Genomic DNA, 18,280 nt, shown 5'->3' on the forward strand with positions numbered 1-18,280 from the left:
ACCTTTTAGTCATCTGACTAGAAACCTTTGTCTTCTTTTCATTTCACTACACTGAACCACTGTATATATAGAGTGTACCTTAGCATTTCCCTTTTCAGATTTTCTAGCTTCCCTGCCACGCTCCGACTCGTAGAACGTCATCCTTTCGTTGGTTATTCAATGTTTTTTTATAGTCACCTCCCAGTTGTCAGTCCCCTCTCGGAGATTCGAATGGGGAACTTTCCTGGAATATTTTGCCAGTGAAGAGATCGTCATGACACTTTTACAGTTACGGGCAACATGCCCTGTGGACACATGTTATGTGTCTTTAAAGCAGAGATTTCCATTGACTTCGACATCCTCATGCTGTTGATCACTGCTGATTGTTTCACCTTTAAGGGCAGTTCCCCACCCTAAGGGCAACAGAGTGCCCTGGACCTCTATCCGCTCCTTCGCTCTCTTTGACAGTGCCGCTGGCTAAATGAGGGGTGACGTCATATGCCGAAAAACTTCGGACGGCACTGCAGACGATTTTTATTCAAAGTTGAAGCGGTGGCGGGGATCGAACGCAGGAACGAGGAAGTTCAGATTACTAATCAGGATTAAAAGCATGGAAAATTGTCTGAAGTGAAAAACGCAATCAACAGCAGATAAACATCCTTAAATGCAAAAAAAAAACATACAGGAAAGAAAAATCGCGAAATACATGCGAAACCGAGTATACAAGATAAGGAAGGTAAATGAACTCAGCAAGCACCAGTAGCAGATGGCGTAGAAATGCCGGCGTTCACAGGCAGGTGTCTCATTAGTAAAGGGGTACTGCAGCAGACAAAAAGTGTGCTGAGGCATGGAAGAAGCGGAGTGAAGTGAGGTAAAAGCGGCAATTGATGGGAAGCGCCGAGTGGCGGTGCTTGTAATAAGGGTAAGATGAACTGAACGAATTACGTAGGAGGATGACATTAAAATAATACAACACACAATAGTAAGTGATTTGAAATCGAGAAGTTAAACAGTGAGCCTGTGGAAACCGTTCGTAATGCATAAGTAAAAAACGATGAACAATGTGAATTATAAAATGTAAGTGGCAGTGAGGAGAATGATTGGTGAGATATAAATAACAATAAAAATATAATTACCAAGGTCGTTAGCGAACCAGTAATCGAATGCGCAGATCTTTAGATAACTGAATAAAAAGTAATGGAAATACCAGAGGAAGCGAAAATTATGGAACAAGGACGTGGTAGAGAAAAAATTGGAGTGTGTGACGAGGGGGTGAAGAGAAGATAGGAAATAAAGGGGAGAATAAGGGAGGGGAAAGAGAGGGTGGAGGGTGGATGTATAACGTAGGCGGGGTTGAGTTTGAGGGGGGACGGGACAACAGTGGAAAAATCTTGAATTGCAAAAACCGGTTTAACGTATATCTCGTGTTTTTTCTTTCCTGCGTACCGGTACACGTTTCAGGATTTCTATCATTGGTTGAAGATTGCGCTTTTCGCTTCAACCGGTTTTTTCCTTGATTTTTAATACTAAGGTGGGATCCGCTATGGCTTTTAATTCTGGCTAATGCGGTCCCCACTGACATTTTAAGGCATGTTTGCATCCTCTCATCTTTAGCTTATTCTGCCACTAATGGTTTACAAAGGTTCGGGAATCAAAACTTTTGTCATAATTATTTGGTAATGTTTCCTAGTTAATCAGATGATGCGCTAAGACCGTCAAATGCGTTACTGAACAATAAATATGGCTTCAGAGATTGTCTTTTATTTTGAATCTTACTGATGAAGTTCGAAGTAAATAAATGGCTACCTTACACCCTGATATTAACCACATTTGAACTTTCACATATACAGAGCGTTTCAAGGCCTATGGATCAAACGTTCAAGAGAGATAGATCGCCTCACGAGGAGCAACATTTGTTGGCGACAAAATGTTTACTGACGCTTCCGGTCTTCGCTAGGCGTCTTCTCGCTGGGTAGCGTCAGCGAACACTTCATCTCTAACAAATGTTGTCCTCATGACGTAATCTGTCTCTCCTGAACGTTTACCCAAATACTTCGAAACACTTCATATATAAAGCATGTTTCACGTATAACAGAGCCGCTGTGCCGTACGTTGTGCGGTAACCGATACGTGGGTGAGATACTTCAGACAACGCACACGCTCTGGCCCGTTCCTCTATTGTTTCAGGTTGTGTATCAGCCTTAGACGAGTGGATTTGCAAAGTTATTTCTCTGAGAAAAGGAGGCAGTACATCACATACCTACAAACGGTCAGGATGGAAGCAGGTCCATCCAATAATTTGTGTTCCACTATAAGCCCACCGCACTACTGTATTTACATTATTCATGAGCTATTGATGTAACTGATGAGAATTTTCTGGACTTTTTATGTCGATTCATAGCCACGACAAATGCAGCCACGCTGCTTCAGAGCTGATGAGCATATCTGTATTAGCCTGTGTGTTACCGACAGACTGCATAACTGCAGTAGTGATGTGGTTCAGCTCTGTCTAACTTGGTCAGCCGAAACACCGCCGTTTCTGTTTGAGTTTCGCACAGCGTTGTGATCATTTACCACTGACACAACTATCTGAACTGCTAAATGGAGCAACGATTTCTCAGATAACTTCCCGACATGCACTTAAGTTGTCTACTTCGGCAAAAACCGGGGGGCATATGGAAGATTGCACACTGCCTCCGCGTCATTGGTTCCCGTGTTGGGCCGGACACGGTGCTTGCGTCGTACTTTAATCACACTCAGCAATTTTATACTGCTTAACGTGCATGCTTGTCGTTTTATCATTCACTGAATCTTACAAAAAGCACTATGGGGCATTTTATATCAACCAAAACTGGTTGTTCACAGATATAAACATACTGACAAAAATTGGAACTGTTACATCACGAAACAACTTGTCGATATTTATCAGACATTCTGGTTATGTTAATGATATATCAGGCATTATAGTATTCGATATTTATCAGACATTCTGGTTATGTTGATGATATATCAGGCATTATAGTATTGAACTTTCACTCTGTTGGGAACGAAATGCTTCAACATCATATGAGGTTTAGCCATCACGGGAACGAATACACTCTTGTAAGGTGACTGCTTTTTTTTAAAACTGGATTACTGGTGCAAATACATCCCAACATGCACTGAATTGGAAAAGCTATGCCCTATAATAGACAACGCTGTGATCATGTAATTAACTAACGAACGCAATCTCACTACAACATTATAGATGGAAGTGATTCTGACAGAAAACTCATACTTCAGTTGCGCAACGATAAATAGCAGGCACATCGACAGGAAAATGAACATAAGTGAATATGAAAAAGTGTCTCTAACATTCGAACATTAGCGAATGCGTTTAAGCAGGTCGACTTATAGTGTGTCATTGTTCTGCAGTAGGATGTGAACCCTGATTTTGAATTACGATAGTCAAATATGAAACAAAGTCTCTGCAAAGTTATACCAGCATCACACTTACCCTATTTGCTGATAAAACGGTTTAAGTTATATTAAAAAAAGGGATGCTATCTATGATCCAGAGGTACCATGTGATAATTGTAAAATGAATCACTCAGCATAGACCAAGCTTGTGTACTGCATTTTCCGATCGTATCATGGCTATGAAGTTCAAATTTGGTTAATGCAGGTACGTAACAAGGGAAACAGCCAAAAAAATTTAAATAACGAAGCCTTTTTAGAGCCTGCTTCATATCATCAAGCGAACCAAAGAATAATACATGCCCTTTTAATGCACGAACGACATATGATAAATAAAATAAAAGTGTGTACCCATCATCTGAAGTTTCCATATAAGACGCAAAACTGTTAACAAGTTGAACTGAGTGGAAGAGAGGCTGAATTGACTGTAGTGCTCTTTGGACTAAGTGACTGGCTGTACCAGGTCTCATAGCCACCGACCTCACATAGACATAAAAGTTTAGCCACGGCGCATGTAACGTAAATCCACTCGCGATGTTAACTGGAATTTCGAAATGCCCATCAGTGAAAATTTAAGCATGGAATGCAGGTAGGGCGATAGGCAGCTAGCAGTGCTTACTGATATACCCAATAACACGAAACTTCTCACCAAGCAGCAACCTAATGACACACCACATTCAGCACCATATTCATCCTCTGCCCGCTGCAGTCCACACTAGAAACCAACATGCAGCATGCTCCGGCAGAGAACAGCGCTCCCATTGGTCCGCCCTAGAGCATGTTTCCTTCAAACCTGAAGGGTGAAACCTCCAAAGATACGGCTGCTTATACTCGATACTAGATACATAATTATCTTTGCATTACTTTAGCATTAACTGTTTCACGAAATAAGTGAAATATAGAAACAATGCAGTAGAATATTGAAAGTGACTACATAACAGGCAACTATCATGGTTTCGTTTAGGAATTTCTTGCCATGGCTGAAAGACATGATGAGTCAGTTTTTGAAAATACTGCCTGATGGCTAACAGGGAAGTAGATTGTTTTCTCTTCATATCACAACATGCTTTATGGCTGGCAATCAAGCTATCCGAGATGTGAACTGCAGTATGAAATGCGTTATCCTGCTGTAACATGCCATTTGCTTTCTAATCATTACAGGTATGACAACAGGGTTCTTGCCGTATGCCGATGGGCATTCAGTCGCCCTTGAACAACTACAAAATCATTTTTGTTGTCACATCATTTTTTTTTTTTCGAGTCATCAGTATTCTGACCGATTTGACGCGGTCCGACACGAACTCCTCTCCCGTGCCAAACTTTTCATCTGAGAGTAGCACTTACAACCTACGTCCTCCATTATTTGCTGAATGTATTCCAATCTCTGTTTTCCTCTACAGTTTGTACCCTCTGCAGCTCCCTCTATTGGGCTGGTTCAAATGGCTCTGAGCACTATGGGACTTAACATCTTAGGTCATCAGTCCCCTAGAACTTAGAACGACTTAAACCTAACTAACCTAAGGGCATCACACACATCCATGCCCGAGGCAGGATTCGAACCTGCGACCGTAGCAGTCCCGCAGTTCCGGAATGCAGCGCCTAGAACCGCACGACCAGCGCGGCCGGCTCCCTCTACTACCATGGAAGTTATTGCCTGATGTCTTAACAGACGCCTTATCATCCACTCCCTTCTTCTTGTCACTGTTTTCCACATGTTCCTTTCCTCTCCCATTCTTCGGATAGCCTCCTCATTCCTTATTATCGGTCCACCTAATTGTCAACATCCTTCTGTAGCACATTTCAAAGGCTTCGATTCTCTTCTGTTCCGGTTTCCTCGAGGTCCATGTCTCACTAGCGTACAGTGTTGCGCTCCAAACGTTCACTCTCAGAAATTTCTTCCTCAAATTAATGTCTATCTTTGACACCAGTAGACTACTCTTGCGAAGGAATGGCCTTTTTGCCTGTTCTAGCTTGCTTTTTATGTCCCCCTTGCTCCGTCTGTCATTGGTTACTTTGCTGCCTGCGTAGCAGAATTCCTTTACTTCATCTACTTCGTGACCACCAAAAACGTATTTTGCTTTCTGACTTTTCTCATTTCTGGTACTTCTCATTGCATTCGTTGTAAGAGGTATGCGATGTATGCGCTGCCTGCAACAGGCAAGACTTAGGAGAGTCTCTGACCAGAGAGCAGTATGTAGTTAGTTGTTGTTTGTCGCTAGTCGGCATTAGTCTTGAGTAGTATGCAGTAGTCTGCAGTAGTTGGCGGTAGTCTGCGCGTGTCGGCGCGTGTCGGCAGTCTGCTCTGGTCGGGACTCTGGAGGATGAGTATTGTTGTAGAAGGTAAAGAAGCAGCCTTGCGCATATCTAGTAATGTATGTTAACTGTCATCCAATTTCTTTTAAAAAATACCCCAATAATAATTTTTATAATATAAAGAAATTTTTTTTTAAAAAAAGCATTCATTTCAATTTAAAGCGTTTATTCAATGGATTATCCTTCCTTTCATGAATCACAAAGCATAGGCGAGCATTGCACGGAGCTGTGCCGAAATTTTTTATGTAAGAGCAGATATATTCGTAGTTTTTATTGAGGTAAGAATTTTTGCTTTGTTTATTCAGAATACAGGGCCGAGGCGCAGCGCTGCTGTCGTCATAAAATTTACCAGGTTACTGAATATTTTTTTATTATTTTGTGGTTTAGGAATTTTTCTATATCGAACTTAACATTAAATGAGAAAAGAATTTTGTGGGAACATTAAATGTGAATGCATTTCTGCACAGAGATTATAAATGGGAGCCAATTTTGTTCAGAGGTTACAATAATTAAAATTCATTTAATTATTATTTTTGTGAGGGGGTGGTTTCACTTGGTTCTTTTTCATAATTATATTTCTGTAGGGAGTTTACATCGTATTTCTTCGATTTATTCTCGATCTATGTTCTGTCCTCTTAAAACTGTTCATTCTATTCAACACATACTGTAATTATTCTTCATATTCACGGAGAATGCTATCTCATCAGCGAATCTTATCATTGACATCCTCTCACCTTGAATTTTAATTCTGCTTTTGAACCTTCTTTTATAACCGTCATTGGTTCTTCGATGTACACAGGGTGGTCCATTGATCGTGACCGGGCCAAAATCTCACGAAAAAAGCGTCAAACGAAAATACTACAAAGAACGAAACTTGTCTAGCTTGAAGAGGGAAACCAGATGGCGCTATGGTTGGCCCGCACTGCCATTTTTTTTATTTAATAGGAACCTCCACTTTTCATTACGTATTCCTGTAGTACGTAAAGAAATATGAATGTTTTAGTTGGACCAGATTTTTAGCTTTGTGATAGATAGCGCTGTAATAGTCACAAACATATGCCTTACAATTTTAGACGAACTGTTGGTAAGGGTAGGTTTTTTAAATTGAAATACAGAATCTAGGTACGTTTGAACATTTTATTTCGGTTGTTCCAATGTGATACATGTACCTTTGTGAACTTATCATTCCCGAGAACGCATGCTGTTACAGCGTGATTACATGTGAATACCACATTAGTGCAATAAATGCTCAAAATGATGTCCGTCAACCTCAATGCATTTGGTAATACGTGTAACGACATTCCTCCCAACAGCGAGTAGTTCGCCTTCCGTAATGTTTGCACATGAGTTGACAATGCGCTGACGCATGTTGTCAGGCGTTGTCGGTGGATCACGATAGCAAATATCCTTCAACTTTCCCAACAGAAATAAATCCGGGGCGTCAGGTCCGGTGAACGTGCGGGCATGGTATGGTGCTTCGACGACCAATCCACCTGTCATGAAATACGCCATTCAATACCACTTCAACCACACGCGAGCTATGTGCCGGACATCCATCATGTTGGAAGTACATCACCATTCTGTCAAGCAGGGAAACATCTTGTGGTAACAGCGGTAGAACATTACGTAGGAAATCAGCATACATTGCACCATTTAGATTGCCATCGATAAAATGGGGGCCCATTATCTTTCCTCCCATAATGCCGCACCATACATTAACCCGCCAAGGTCGCTTATGTTCCACTTGTTGCAGCCATCGTGGATTTTCCGTTGCCCAGTAGTGCATATTACGCCCGTTTACGTTACCACTGTTGGTGAATGACGCTTCGTCGCTAAATAGAACGCCTGCAAAAAATCTGTCATCGTCCTGTAATTTCTCTTGTGCCCAGTGGCAGAACTGTACACGAGGTTCAAAGTCGTCGCCATGCAATTCCTGATACGTAGAAATATGGTACGGGCGAAATCGATGTTTATGTAGCCATCTCAACACCGACGTTTTCGAGATCCCGATTTTCGCGAAATTTATCTGGTACTGATATGCAGATTAGTCGCGACAGCAGCTATAACACCCAGTTGTTGCAGGTCGTGGTTGACGTTTCACATGTGGCTGAACACTTCCTGTTTCCTTAAATAATGTAACTATCCGGCGAACGGTCCGGACACTTGGATGATGTCGTCCAGGATACCGAGCAGCATACATAGCACACGCCCGTTGGGTATTTTGATCACAATAGCCATACATCAACACGATATCGAACTTTTCCGCTATTGGTAAACGGTCCATTTTAACACGAGTAATGTATCATGAAGCAAATACCGTCCGCACTGGCGGAATGTTACGTGATACCACGTACGTATACGGTTGTGACTATTACAGCGCCATCTATCACAAAGCGAGAAAAGTGGTTCCACTAAAACATTCATATTTCCTTACGTACTACACGAATACGTAATTAAAATGGTGGTCCCTATTTACAAAAAATCTGTTGATATCTGTTTGACCTGTGGCAGCGCCATCTTTCGGGCCAACCATAGCGCCATCTGGTTTCGCCCTTCAAGCTAGACGAGTTTCGTTCTTTGTAGTTTTTTCGTTTGATGTTATTTCGTGAGATATTTGGCCCGGTCACTATCAATGGACCACCCTGTAGATTGAACAGTAGAGGCGGAAGACTACACCCCTGTCTGACACCCCTCTTGATCCGACCATTTCGCTCTTTTTCTTCAACTCTTGTTGTTTGCTCTAGGTTCTTGAACATATATAGCATACAACCCTATTTTCTCTATAGCACACAGATATTTGTCTCAGAATTTCGAACGTCTTACACGATTTTAAACTGTCGAACCCTTTTTCCAGGTCGACAAATCCAATGAACGTGTCTCGACTTTTCTTCAGTCTAGCTTCCATTATCACCCGAAACATTAGAAATGCCTCTCTGGTTCCTTTACCTTTCCTAAAGCCAAACTGATCGTCATCTAACACATCCTCAATTTTCTTTGCTTCATGCAATGTTTAGTTGCGTCGTCTACGAGCACCTTACAACAGTAAGGAATCTGATATTTACTTTGTCATAAAAAACCATTATGCATATAAGGAAATAAAACTTAACTATAATATTTGCATATTCTGTGAACTTTAAGTCAAATGGCCCTGAGCACTATGGGACTTAACATCTGAGGTCATCAGTCCCCTAGAACTTAGAACTACTTAAACGTAACTAACCTAAGGACATCACACACATCCATGCCCGAGGCAGGATTCGAATCTGCGACCGTAGCGGTTGCGCGGTTCGAGACTGAAGCGCCTAGAACCGCTCGGCCACACTGGCCGGCTAAGTCCCATGGGTCATACTGACCCAAGGAAGACAAGTGTAACAAATTATTTTGTAACAGGAGAAGAAAAGTAATATTTTCAATTTAATTTTTAAGATAGTTAGAGTGTTTAGGAAAAGAAAGTCGATAAGTTTGGAGCAATACTACTTAGATATGAAAACATTATGGAAGAAAAAATTTCTTTTCGGGTCGGTATGACAGGGTTAAAGAGCCAGTAGCAACTGATAGTTAACGGCTAATTCACAACGCAGAACGTCTAACTTCTAATATGAAAAAGTGTGTGCACATTCATACATCTGGTGTACTGCCATTTAAAAAATGACTATGATAAAAGCTATGCATTATTGCATGCTATCAGAAAGGTGTTATTCAAAAAAACATTGTCGATGTAAAAGTCGCTGTTATAGTCAATTCTTGCAAGAGAGACCTCTACCTGCCGCATTATTCCCCGTTAATGACACAACTGGATGTTAGACCACTTTTGCCCCACTGTACAGAGAGAACGGTTGGGAGGGTATTGTCTGGAGCTGACTGTTTAAGTATGCACTGCTGCAGTACAGTATCCTATCATGGTGAAACTAGAACGAGAGTAAAGTCTTTCTGAAAAGATACGTTCTGTCCTCTTTCAAATATTCTAGGGGAAAACTTACCTTCACATTCTTCTTAAGGAAATTAGTATCACTTCTTTTAGGAAAATCTGGGAGGAGAGTATATAGAACAAAATTCAATCTCAATGCTGGAATTCCTACACTAGAAGTACGTATCACTAATATATACATGAGTCTTCACCTACTTCAGAAAGAGGTATTATTATTATTGACTTTTTTTCTCAGACTTAAGTCTGGTTAAAAATGGAACGTGACGCGGACCTCGGTCAAGCGTGACTTCCTTGTAACTGTATGGTATATGTTATATTGCATTTAGGAACTTTCGGGTAATTGAACAAGTATCAATAATTACAGATTTTTGTAATTGTATATATATGTTTGGATGTAGCTGTATTGCATTGATGTACTGGTGAATATTGTGAGGTATGACTCCTGTAGTTGATAGTATAATTGGGATAATGTCGACTTTATCCTGATGCCACATGTCCTTGACTTCCTCAGCCAGTTGGATGTATTTTTCAATTTTTTCCCCTGTTTTCTTCTGTATATTTGTTGTGTTGGGTATGGATATTTCAATTAGTTGTGTTAATTTCTTCTTTTTATTGGTGAGTATGATGTCAGGTTTGTTATGTGGTGTTGTTTTATCTGTTATAATCGTTCTGTTCCAGTATAATTTGTATTCATCATTCTCCAGTACATTTTGTGGTGTGTACTTGTATGTGGGAACGTGTTGTTTTATTAGTTTATGTTTTATGGCAAGTTGTAGATGTATTATTTTTGCTACATTGTCATGTCTTCTGGGGTATTCTGTATTTGCTAGTATTGTACATCCGCTTGTGATGTGATCTACTGTTTCTATTTGTTGTTTGCAAAGTCCGCATTTATCTGTTGTGGTATTGGGATCTTTAATAATATGCTTGCTGTAATATCTGGTGTTTATTGTTTGATCCTGTATTGCGATCATGAATCCTTCCGTCTCACTGTATATATTGCCTTTTCTTAGCCATGTGTTGGATGCGTCTTGATCGATGTGTGGCTGTGTCAGATGATACGGGTGCTTGCCGTGTAGTGTTTTCTTTTTCCAATTTACTTTCTTTGTATCTGTTGATATTATGTGATCTAAAGGGTTGTAGAAGTGGTTATGAAATTGCAATGGTGTAGCTGATGTATTTATATGAGTGATTGCTTTGTGTATTTTGCTAGTTTCTGCTCGTTCTAGAAAGAATTTTCTTAAATTGTCTACCTGTCCATAATGTAGGTTTTTTATATCTATAAATCCCCTTCCACCTTCCTTTCTGCTTAATGTGAATCTTTCTGTTGCTGAATGTATGTGATGTATTCTATATTTGTGGCATTGTGATCGTGTAAGTGTATTGAGTGCTTCTAGGTCTGTGTCACTCCATTTCACTACTCCAAATGAGTAGGTCAATACTGGTATAGCATAAGTATTTATAGCTTTTGTCTTGTTTCTTGCTGTCAATTCTGTTTTCAGTATTTTTGTTAGTCTTTGTCTATATTTTTCTTTTAGTTCTTCTTTAATATTTGTATTATTATTATTATTATTATTATTATTATTATTATTATTATTACTCATTGCATGTTACATTCTCTCAAGCTGGGAATTAAGGTAAAAACTCTCCCCTCCCTTAGGGTCTATTTCTTATGTGTGTGTGTGTGTGTGTGTGTGTGTGTGTGTGTGTGTGTGGAATGTCCAGTCTAAAATGCGCAAATAATTAGTATCGCTGCCATCTCCTGCTGTGAAAAATAAACTGTGATCTTGATCACTCATTACAGCGCTTCATTCATATTATGACGTTGTTCCCTGATTAAAGCAGCCACAGCAAAGAGAGAGAGAGTTTATGAAGCTTTTCACACACGCAATAAAACTGGCCGTTTCCGTAGCCAAATGGTCAGTCTGCTCTCCACAGCGCTGCGGCGAGGACGTTCTGTTTACGTCCCGTCCGCGGGGTCGCGAGTGCCCGTAGTTGTTTACTACTTCGTCGCCGCTAGTTTAGAGTCAATCACTGAAGACGCAATATGGCACATTCATGCAGACAAACCACCATCAAGATCAGTTTTCAACCTGATCATGCACGACCGCAAGCATTTGAAGTGGAACGTTTTCTACGTGACGACGTTAAAATTGAACCGCGGGACATAATCGATATCCATCTCTATATCACGAGCAGTGTTGTCTACGTCAAGTTAGTACGTGACGAGGTGTGCAACATAATCGTGCGTCACGTGCGAACGATCTTAAATTTAACCATTCTGATGGCCATATTGGGGCTGTCTCTATCGATCACGCGGGGCTTGGCCTCCGTACGATACGCATCTTCTAACTCCCTTTCTAAGTACCACCAGAAGTAATCACTGCGGCTCTCCAGCCTTACGGCAGAGTGGTCAGCCACAAGACCGAAAAATGAACCACCTTTACAACGTACCCGGTTCTTAACGGGGTACGACAGACAAAAATTGAACTGACCAAACATGTAACACCCTATCCTGTATCGATGGATTTAGAGCGATCATTATGTATGACGGTCAGCCACGCAGTTGCTCCGGTTGTGACCAAGAAAGGCACGTCAGGTCGGATTGTCTCCGACGACGGCTTATTCAAATCCCGACCGGTGAATCTATGCCTCCTTCTACGGTGACGACCCTTCCCCTAAATTATGACGAGGTTGCACGGGCGGCAACCCTTTACGATGCTGGCCACATTCGTCCGGCCTCTACAACTGCACCCCCACCTGAAGACAATCACCGACCGACCTTGCAAGAAAGCATTGATGCCAGGATGGACATTGACCCATGGGTTGTGTCGACAGCAGCTTTCTTTCCAGACAGCGGAGCAGCTGAAGAAATCCACTCACATTCGGATACTGAAACACACCGTAATCAACGTTCCCCGCGGAAACACAAGAGACGGCGGCGTGCTCCATCGGACGAGCGCTTGTAGCGATCGTCTGACATGGACTGTGGACACTCCGACGTGGTACCGGTGGTACAGAAGCCGCAGTAGCATCCCACCGAACAAATTGCCATGGTGACGGCTCCAGTCCCTCCGACGCTACAGAACAGCAGGATCACAAGCAGACAACTGCTGTCGACTCGCAGCCAGTAGGGCCGACTGAGTCTGCACCGAGTGCTGCAGCAGCCACAAACAGCCACCAATAGTCAATGGTATTTCATGGCGACTCGGCGCACAACGGTGAGGAAAACACCTTACCCATCATGTCGGACAACACGAGGGGAATTTACCCCACCAGTGTTAATCCTTTTCCGCCATCAAATACAGTGATGAGAAAGCCTTACAAGTGTATTGATGGGCAACCCAGGTGCGACTGTCAACATCAACACTATAAGGACGCGCGCTAAGTTATCCTTGCTTCAGGATATGTTGAATTCTGCTTCCATCGATAAAGCCCTTCTTCAGGAAGTGTACGTCGACGACTTCCCAGATATGCGTCTCTCCAGCTACCCCACAGGCAGCAGTGTTGCTGTACTTGTTCGGGAAGGGATAGTGGCGGACGATATCCTCTTTCTGCCTGGGGCAAGAGGAATGGCACTCACAGTACTAGGTATCCGCCTTATATCTGCTCACCTTCCGGGACGGACAAACGTCGCAAACGTTCACGATTCTTTGCGGAAGACGTCGCCCTCCTCTTCCAAGGCCGCCATGACAATCTGGTGTTTGGAGGTGACTACAATTGCGTACTGGCGCCCAGAGACCAATCCCCACGACATAATCCGCGCCCGGAACTCGAGACGCTGATTCGAGATTTGCAGATGGTGGACACTTGGAAACATCTTCTCCGCCACCGACCAGGATTCACACACTTCACGAGTCACTGTTCCAGTCCCATAGACCGTATTTATGTCTCACGCTCTCTTGCCGCTGGGACACGAGATGCGGAACAGTGGCCTGCAGCTTTCTCGGATCCCTCAGCTTACATTTATGCCGTCACCCTGCGGCGGAAACAAGTGTGGCGAAGCCGCAGACCATGGATATTAAACATCGCTCTCCTGTCGTACCAGGATTGCCGCCAAGCCGTTGAGGATATGTGGCATTCGTGTGAAAATCGCCTCCCTGCCTATCCCCCAACGATCCGCTGGTGTTTGGACAACGCCAAACCGGCACTGAGGCGAACGTTGATAACCTACGGTCGCGACCACGGTGCTTGGCGTAGACATACACTCGATTTTTACTTCAGGGTACAGCGCGACTGCGATGCTATGGCACCGTCTCCGGAACGACAAACGACGGTCCACCGTGCTAACGCTCAGATCATCGCTCATATGCGACGGCACCTAGAGGGGGTGGTCATCCGCCAGAGGACGCAGGATCGGATACCGAGCGAACGCCCGTCGATGTTCCACATACTTCGTGAACGTAAACGACGCCAACGAGCGCTGATACGCTTCATCGACATGGAGGACGGTCCTCGCCTCACCTCGCAACAAGACACAAACACAGCGTTGTACGATCATTATTCCCAGCTCTATTCAGTTCAGACCCCTGATCCGACAGCACTGGAGGACTTCACTCGGACGATTTACGGCACCGTCACCCTGGCGATGGAAGCGGCCTTCGTGGAAGAAATTATGGAAGAAGAAGTGATGGACGCCATTAAGAAAGGAGCTGTCAACAAATCTCCGGGTCCTGATGGCCTCTCCTTGGAGTTTTACCGGACTTTTCAATATTTATTAGTCACCCGATGGACGGACATCTGTCGCGAACTACTATCCCCGTAAGTGCCGTTCCCTGCGGCCCTTGTGGAAGGGATGATTATTCATATTCACAAACCGTACGGTGGCTCACGGCTGCAGGACTACCGCCCGTTGTCGCTATTGAACTGCGACTTTAAGATCTTTTCTCGACTGTTGGCGGCGCACATACACCAGACCTTACGAAACGTCATTACACGCCATCAAACGTCATTAGGAGGAGACAATAACATTCAAACAGCACTCAGTGAATATCGTGACTTGATATTACTGGCGAGGGCTTGTCGTCTGAAGGGTGCCCTGGTGGCAACTGATTTTAGAAAGCTTTCGACCGCGTGAACCACGACTATTTGGAAGCGGTCCTCCAACATATGCGGTACCCACAGCCACTAGTCACTGTCGTCGTGCGACTAGTCCGTGGCCCGACATCCAACGTGATCGTCAACGGCCGACCTACGCAACCCCTCATCATTTCTCGATCGATACTTCAAGGCTGCCTTCTGTCCACTTTACTTTACGCTGTGGCCATGGAACCACTCCTACGCGGCCTGCGCCAACGACTAACGGGTATGAAGTTGCGAGGCCACGCTTTCCGATGTAAAGCATACACTGGCGACCTGGTGATTGTCATCCGGAACGGCGACGACACCACTAGCGCAATGAACTGGATAGCGACATACAGCATGGTCACTGGTAGTCGTATCAACGTCGCAAAATCGGTAGCGATGAACATCGGGGTCGGACTGTATGAGGTCAGCGTCACGCTCTTAAGGCTCAGAGATACTTTGAAATGTCTCGGCATTGATTTCACATACGATATACGACGAACCGCTGCTCACAGCTTTCGACGGCTTTTACGAAATATTCTGACTGGGTTAGCCAACAACATCCTACGAGCCCTGGACATCGTCCAACGGACCCAGTATGTCAACACACATTTAGCGTCACGCATTCCGCACATCGCCCAGATATTATCTATAACGGTGATATTAGCTGGCCGTATACTGGCGGCTTTTGGGACCTTCGTGAGATCGGGAATGCTTTTCAAGATCAAATATGAGACTCTCAACATTCCCCCGTATATGGAAGGGCTTGGCCTTTATCACGCTCATGACAGAGCGGTCGCCCTTTTTGTGGGCACGTTAGTCAAACCGCGTTCCGGACAGTCTGACGAGTTTGTTAATAGAAGAACTAACACCGCCCTCCCTGTTGCCACCTGCGCCGATACATCACGTCCCCTCGCCGCTCTTCTACATTGGTGTCTTTTACCTAGAACTCAGTTACGTTCGACTTGCCTTACTAGCGACTCAACTGGCTACGGCAAAGACGGTTTATCGGGTCCTGCAACGTGGACGACCCGATAACGTCGTGGAGAGGAAGCACCCGAACGTCAACTGGCGAGTAGTGTTGAGGACAATTCACCACCTAACACAGGACATTGCTGTCACGGCGATGTGGTATATCACTGTCAACGGTAAGCAGGTGACCAGATTAAGGCTAGATGCATCCATATGGTAGACTCACCCACGTTCACGAGCTGTGGCGTTCAAGACAACGATGAACGTCTCAGCTGTGGCGAGTCTACGGCAGTGTGGCACTTAGAGAAGGAAATGTCAGCATACTTCCTTCGAGTGACGCCGAATCCCGTCAACCCCAAGACTATATGATTCCCGGATGAGATGTATTACCCACTCACGAAAACTAATGCCATGACGTGGCCGCGCGACCGCTACGTTCGCAGGTTCGAATCCTGCCTCGGGCATGGATGTGTGTGATGTCCTTAGGTTAGCTAGGTTTAAGTAGTTCTAGGTTCTAGGGGACTGATGACCACAGAAGTTAAGTCCCATAGTGCTCAACGCCATTTGAACCATTTTTGAACCACGACGTGGCTTCGTGGACGTGCAGTGCATTACTTGTTTCAAGACGGCACTAAGGACACGTTACACTTTTGGAACTATTTGCAGGAACGACATTGCAAGGCCTTCCGTAACCCAAAGTATCGACAATATTTTTCCAATTATTTGTGTAGTGCTTTCCACGACCCTCCACGTAGCTGGAACGTCACGGGTAAGAGAATGTAAAATTACGAGACGATGATATAACACTACACGGTACGACGTGGGATCTACCTTGGTCATTGCGAGAAGTCATACCTGGATGATACAGCAGATGGAGAGTGTCATCGTGACCCCTCGCACTCTGTAGCAGTATTTGCCCCATTTCCTCTTTTTGTCCCCGGTGCGAAAAGTTCTTCGCAGTTTTTGTTTCCCATCCGCTGCAAGTTGTAGCACCGGTTAATGGTGGTAAGGATTCCACCCTTAGGTTTTGTTTCATGGCTTCCTTAGCCCCACACTTTGCTCTCTTTCTTTATGTCCTTTGCTGCAACTATAAGCATGTTTTCAATTATGTGAGTCCCCAACTCGACGCAACGAGTGTACTTACTGGTTTCAGTTACTTACTGTTAAAAAATATAAAAATAAAAAATAGATAAATAAAGAAAATAAAAAACATTTAAAAAATAAAAAAAATGGTTAGCCTTACTGCCTCCGGTGCGGAAGGACGTCGGTTCGGTTCCCAGTACCTCCTCTTAACTCTCTGATGTTGGGAGGTCTGGAAAGTGTAGTAAAAGAAAGAAAGATAATTTTTTTAGAAATATCCAGACTCACATTTTCAGCTGCGTTTGGTTTATCGAAGATGACATTCAGCCTCCTAAGTTCAACTACGGAAATATTTTCGTTAAAACAACGCTCCTTGGGAAACATGACAATTATTGCAAGCCGCCAGAATCTATCTTCCCACGATGTTTTTACAGCTCTGAGGCTTTTTGTTTGTTGTTGTTGTTGTTGTGGTGGTCTTCAGTCCTGAGACTGGTTTGATGCAGCTCTCCATGCTACTCTATCCTGTGCAAGCTTCTTCATCTCCCAGTACCTACTGCAACCTACATCCTTCTGAATCTGCTTAGTGTATTCATCCCTTGGTCTCCCTCTACGATTTTTACCCTCCACGCTGCCCTCCAGTACTAAATTGGTGATCCCTTGATGCCTCAGAACATGTCCTACCAACCGATCCCTTCTTTTGGTCAAGTTGTGCCACAAACTTCTCTTCTCCCCAATCCTATTCAATATATCCTCATTAGTTATGTGATCTACCCATCTAATCTTCAGCATTCATCTGTAGCACCACATTTCGAAAGCGTCTATTCTCTTCTTGTCCAAACTATTTATCGTCCATGTTTCACTTCCATACATGGCTACACTCCATACAAATACTTTCAGAAATAACTTCTTGACACTTAAATCTATACTCGATGTTAACAAATTTCTCTTCTTCAGAAACGCTTTCCTCGCCATTGCCATTGTGGAACGGAAGTTTTTGTGTTTTATAATTTTACAATGTTGCTATAAGATGAACCAATTGAAAATTATATACATTAATAACTATTGACTAAAATCTATATGAGACATCTCACAAAGCACTGGTCCACGTACAACAGAAGATAGATATCTTCTAGGCAATTGCACCTTGTACTATACTCCCACACGGACCCACCAACTTGGTGCCATAGAACGCACGGCTCTTTGGAAGTGGTATAATGTGTGTTAAAGTAGTGGAATTATGGAAGAGAGTAAAAACAGACAGGATATTTGTGATAATCATGATAATACATAACAAACGTGATAGATCATTTTCATGCAAACATTTTCTCTGTGGAATTCTCCGAGTGGGCATCGGATTTCATTGTGGTGTGTCTATCCAAATAAATGTTAAAGTCATAAAAAACTGAGTTGAACCCTGTTATTATTTTTTTTAATTTCATTCAGAACACATCCTCTGTTGTTAGATCTTACTGCACTCGGGAGAGGTGT

Source organism: Schistocerca cancellata, chromosome 6, assembly GCF_023864275.1.
Source record: "Schistocerca cancellata isolate TAMUIC-IGC-003103 chromosome 6, iqSchCanc2.1, whole genome shotgun sequence".
Classification (NCBI taxonomy): Eukaryota; Metazoa; Arthropoda; class Insecta; order Orthoptera; family Acrididae; genus Schistocerca; species Schistocerca cancellata.